The sequence below is a fragment of the Ursus maritimus genome, assembly GCF_017311325.1.
Source record: "Ursus maritimus isolate PB19 chromosome X unlocalized genomic scaffold, ASM1731132v1 scaffold_X1, whole genome shotgun sequence".
Classification (NCBI taxonomy): domain Eukaryota; kingdom Metazoa; phylum Chordata; class Mammalia; order Carnivora; family Ursidae; genus Ursus; species Ursus maritimus.
In genome coordinates, this window is record NW_024423319.1 from 116,818,317 (window position 1) to 116,824,094 (window position 5,778).

A 5,778-nucleotide genomic window follows, 5' to 3' on the forward strand; every position below is an offset into this window, starting at 1 on the left:
ATTGCCCAGATCAGTACAAAGTCCAGGCCCTGTACTCTCCAAGCATGCTGCTGGTTTCCATGCAGAAGAGACGAAGAGTGGACAGCTCCCTAGGTCTGGGTCAGCCTTGGCCATTTTGACCTGAGGCTTGGGTATGGAGTCTCTTGTGGAAATGGAAGGGCCTTAACCAAACAACTCAAACCCAAGCCTAGGGACCAGATGGAGAGCATTCTTCCCAATCCCCTCCTCCCTTCTCCTGTGCCTCTTGTACAATCACCAACTCTTCTCTCCTCCCCCAGTTACTTAGCAGAAGTTCCCCAGCAGATCAGTGGATACCAACTGTGGTGGATTCTATGGTGTTGTCGAGGCCCCTTTTCAGGGATTGACACCCCCCCAACCCCAGCTGCTGGGGATGGCACCTTCTGAAGGCTCACAGTTGTGCCCCTCGCTGGAATTGTCTTCAGCCCCACGGCACTGACTTTCTCAAGGTTACACTGCTTCTGAGAGGATGATCCATAGCCACTGACTGGCTGATTTGGAGTTACAGAGGCCTGGCCTCCTTGCCTCTGAAGGGCCACCCAAGTTCCAGAGCTCCTTGTCCGCTTAGCTGAGGCCTCTGTTACAGTTGCATTGCAGGATTCCTCCCTGTGCCTGGTCCTTCCTTCCCCCCTCACTTCCTCATCAGTTTATCTCCCTAAAGGATTCTCTAATCAGCCTTCTGCATGCAACTCCCAGGCTCAGAGTGTTTTCCCAGAGAAGCTAATCCTAAAACTACCACAAATGTTGCTATTTGGTGAGGATGGAGAACTTGGGGGGAGGCTCCAAATAAGCTAGCTTTGAACTCAGTTACACAATAAATAACAGCTGTATTTCGCATGGAATGTGTAGATTTCATATGAACACTGAAAATTCCTAGATGTCCGTAGAACCCAGTTTCTTTTTTTTTCCCCCCCTTTTTTTTTTTAAAGATTTAGAGGGAACACAAGCAGGGGGAGTGGGAGAGGAAGAAGCAGGCTCATAGCGGAGGAGCCTGATGTGGGGCTTGATCCCATAATGCCGGGATCACGCCCTGAGCCGAAGGCAGACAGTTAACGACTGCGCCCCCCAGGCGCCCCCCAGTTTCTTTTTTTTTTTTTTAAGATTTTATTTATTCATTTGAGAGAGAGAGACAGAGACGGCACAAGCAGGGGGAGAGGCAGAGGGAGAGGGGGTAGCAGGCTCCCCGCCGAGCTGGGAGCCTGACATGGGGCTCGATCCCAGGACCCGTTGAGCATGACCCAGCTGAAGCCAGACGCTCACCCATCTGAGCCACCTGGGTGCCCCAAGAACCCAGTTTCCTAACTTGCATGTGGAACCTTGGAATGCTTTGTGATTTAAACAGCAGTTTCCTGCTGTTGGTGAACTCAATGAATAAGTCATTCATTTCTACCTTTTCCGAAAAACCTGTTCCTCATCAAAATGTGCTTTGAGTGCTGGCATGCTCTTTTTCTTTTGGGTCATAGTGATGGGCTCTCTGTACAGTGTGATAGCTTCTGTTCTCAGTTCTTCATTCCCTCATGTAGTATGATCTCGCAGTGTCCTCAGGTGACTAGGATATATTTTCATACCCTTTGGTGTTGGGCTTGGCCATATGACTTGCTTTAGCCGTTAGAAGGTTAGCAGATGTGATGTAAGAAGAGGTCTCTCATATGCTGGCATGGTTAGGCTTGGCCTCTGGCCTCCTAATGGCACAGTGATTAGAGCATGCTGCGTGTAGCTGTTACCCCTTCAACCTAGGCTTCAAGAAACAGATCTGGACCTAACTTGAAGCCTAGAGCCAAACCCAGTTGACTGCAGCCTGAAAGAGAGCCACATAAGATGTTGAGCAAGAAAATAATGCTTATTTTTGTGAGCTGTTTTGTTATGTAATTTTATTGCAGCTCTAGCTGACTACTACAGATCATTAGTTTTTTTTTTTTTTAAGATTTTATTTATTTATTTGACAGAGATGGAGACAGCCAGCGAGAGAGGGAACACAAGCAGGGGGAGTGGGAGAGGAAGAAGCAGGCTCATAGTGGAGGAGCCTGATGTGGGGCTCGATCCCATAACGCTGGGATCACGCCCTGAGCCGAAGGCAGACGCTTAACCGCTGTGCCACCCAGGCGCCCCTAGATCATTAGTTTTTGACCTGTGGTTTCACATTCTTCGGATTAATTCACCTTAATCAGGGTTACCATCTTTCTCTTATTTTGTTCTTTCCCTCTTTTGAGCTTTATGTTCTCCTCTCCTTGGTTCATCCTCTGAGCCCAGAAAGCCCTCCTTCTCCCTGTTGTGCTTTCATGTATGTTGGTGGTTGTACATGTGACCGAAAAAAAGGAATAAAGGAGAAAGTCATTTTCGTTGGCATAGTCTGAGGAGGCTTTGTGCAGGAAATGGCACCTGAGCAAGTCAGGTTAGATAAGGAATATTTTAGGTCCTGTGAGTCACTCAGTAAGCCCTGAATAAGCCCCAACTATGTGCTAGGCACTGAGGAATACAGTGGTAAGCAAAACAGTCTAGATCCCTGTTATAGAGTTCATGGTCTAGTCTTGGAAGCAACCATTCATCAGAGAATGATACAAAGAGATACTGGCATGAGTGAAAGGTGGGGAGACTGGAGGTAAATGCCTAGGGACTCACAATCTGGAGCCTGACCAGGATGGGTCACCAGGGACTGAACTTCATTGTGAGGAAGTAGCCTGGTTAAGCTATGTGCTTGGGCAGGGGTCATAGAAAGGAGTCATGCATTTCAAGGGCCAAGATGCTATCTGAGGCTTTGAAATGGAGTGTTAGGGCTAGTCTCAAAGGGTGGATAGTGCAGAAGTTTCTGGAGCTTGAGGTTCATGTCCATGGCAGCCGTTGATGTGAGCCACTTCAGAGTCCCTGCTCATATCTATCTAGGCCTGGCAATCCCACCTCGGGGCTGGACAGCACTCTGGATTTAAGGATCCTTCCCTGATACCAGGTTCCTCCACTGTCCATTTGCGTGGAGGGGGTCTGGGGGTGTGTCATGTGTCAAGAATGGGAGCCGAAAACCCCTGGACTTCTCATTCCTGCTGTCACCTTATGAAGTTTGGGGATTGATCACAGTAATCCCAATTGGTTAGAGTTCTCTTAACATGAAAGAACTCTGGTTGGCAGCCAGAGTGGCTGATGTAAGGTAAGAAGTTGGAAAAGCATTCTAGGAAAAAACATTTTTTTCTTGATTTTTAATCTCAAATTGGGAAATGAGGAGATATTATGAAAAAGGAAAATGAACATTGTAATCTCAGGCAAGTCTCCTTCACCTGTGGGTCTTGGTCAAAAGAGGACAGTATTCACATCAAATGTTCATTGGTGTGGATCTTCTTAATCTGAATTGAGTTTGCTATTTCCCAGGATAAAAAATTTCTCTATCAATGGATTAAATTGCTTGAAAACTGATTTAGGAATTTCACAACTTCGTCTCAGAGTTTAAAGGCCACTTGAGAGCTACTACCAATGGGATGGGCTAGAGGACCTCAGTGCTACTTCCAGGACAGAAGACCATCTTGTAAGATTGTTATGGGGATTGGACGAGGCTGGCCACTGCGGGACACATAGCTGCAACTCAGCAATTTAGGTTAGCAATTTACATTAAAAATTGTGATTATTTTTTGTTTCCATTTTGATTTGTTATCTTATTAAATCGGAGGAATGTAATATAGGATATGTGCAATGATAAAATGTTTATGTCCCCTCCAAGTTCATATGTTGAAATCCTGATCCTCAAGGTGGTCATATTAGGAAGTGGCCTTTGGGAGGTGATTAGGTTGTGAGGGCAGATGAATGGGATTAGTGCCTTTATAAAGGAGACCCCAGAGCTCTCCCTGGTCCCAGTGAAAAGAATGGTCATCTGTGAACCAGGAAGTGCACCTTGAGCACCAGACACCAAATCTGCTGGCACCTTGATCTTAGACTTCTCAGTCACCAGGACTGTGAGAAATACATGTTTGTTGCTTATAAGCCCTCAGTTTATGGTGTTTTTGTTATAGCATCCTGAACAGACTAAGGCAGTGTATATACAGACTAGAAAAGTACACCTTTAAGAAGATTTTGTTCTCGAGGTGCCTGGGTGGCTTAGTTGGTTAAGCATCTACCTTCAGCTCAGGTCATGATTCCTGGGGTCCTGGGATCGAGCTCCGCTTTGGGCTCCCTGCTCAGCAGGGAGTCTGCTTCTCCCTCTCCTTTTGCCCCCAAACCCCCAACTCGTGCTCTCTCTCTTGCCCACACATTCTCTCTCAAATAAATAAATAAAATCTTTAGAAAAGAAGATTTTGTTCTTTATGCATAAACCTAAGTCCTCTGTCCACAATTCTGTTTTCTTCTTTAAGTATAAATTACATTATTTTTCTTGTAAACTATGTTCAGGTATGTAATCCCTCTTTCCCCACTATGTGAAGAAGACCAAAAAGACAGTCCTGTTAATAAATCAAACAACATCTAGTATTAGAGTCACAGAAACCACTGGCCCTTTGATGTTTCAAGTCTGATGTATTTAAACCATCCCCCCACATGTACGCACATGCTCACAGACAACCACACACAAGGTGTATAAACATTGCACACACACATGTATTTATAAGCCAGAGCAGCAATTGGCTGAGGGAAAGACACATTCCAGAGCATCATCATTATTATTTTTTTATTTTCATTTTTTTGCAGTTTTATACCTTTATTTGACAATCAGCAGTTCATCCTCAGCCACATTAACTGTCTGTAGGTTTTTGAAAGTGGTGACAGGAACAGACGTAACCCACGTATAGAACTTGTTTGGCGAATCTTCATCCTCATTACGTTTTCTGGGCAACTGCACACGGATATGGTAGGGAACATTCCTTAGACCCAGACAGCTTTGTTGAGCTTGGTGTCAGTGCGCACATCTGGAGTTCCCATCTCCTTCGTGGCAAATTTCCAGATCTTTTTGAGTGCCCGAGAAACCCACTCTCTGGATGCGCTTGTGAATGTTGATGGTGTACTCTCTGCTCACTCTCTCGATGATGGCAGAATGGCCATCATCACCACCCTTCTCGCCACCCTTCTTTGCAGGAGCCATTCTGCCAGGCCCCAGTTGGAAAGGAAGCCAGAGCATTATTTTGTACCTTGTTTTGTGTGAGACACAAAAAGACTTTCATATCAAAGCCTGGCCAACTAAAAAAATAGGACTGGTTGTTCACATCTATAGCTCCTCTTCATCTGAATAGCATTGGCTATTTTCCAGTGTAAAAATTATACTCTCGGTGGATTAAATTTCCTGAGAATTAATTAGAAATCTCACAATTTCGCTCAGGGTCTAAATGCCGCTTGAGAGCCGCTACCAGTGCGATAGGCTAGACAACCTTGGTGTTGAATTCTGAGGCAGGAACTCCACTGCACATGTCAGAACTAAGATCATATTCTTGGTCATTTCTTTTTTTTTTTTTTAAGATTTTATTTATTTATTTGACAGAGATAGAGACAGCCAGCGAGAGAGGGAACACAAGCAGGGGGAGCGGGAGAGGAAGAAGCAGGCTCATAGCGGAGGAGCCTGATGTGGGGCTCGATCCCATAATGCCGGGATCACGCCCTGAGCCGAAGGCAGATGCTTAACCGCTGTGCCACCCAGGCGCCCTCTTGGTCATTTCTTGAGCACGCAGCCCCAGTCAAGTCTATAATGAATGTGCATCATGATAATCTCTGTGACTTGAGAATAATGATAAAGTCAGATGAGGCAGTTCGGTGGTTCTCAGTCTTGGGGAGTTTTTCATACCTGTTACTCTTTGT

General features: G+C 45.6%; 1 pseudogene; it reads right to left on the reverse strand.

The window, feature by feature from the left end:
* Positions 1 to 4,279: 4,279 nt before the first annotated feature.
* On the reverse strand, positions 4,280 to 5,462 carry LOC103668096 (annotated as a pseudogene).
* Between the last annotated feature and the right edge of the window lie 316 nt (positions 5,463 to 5,778).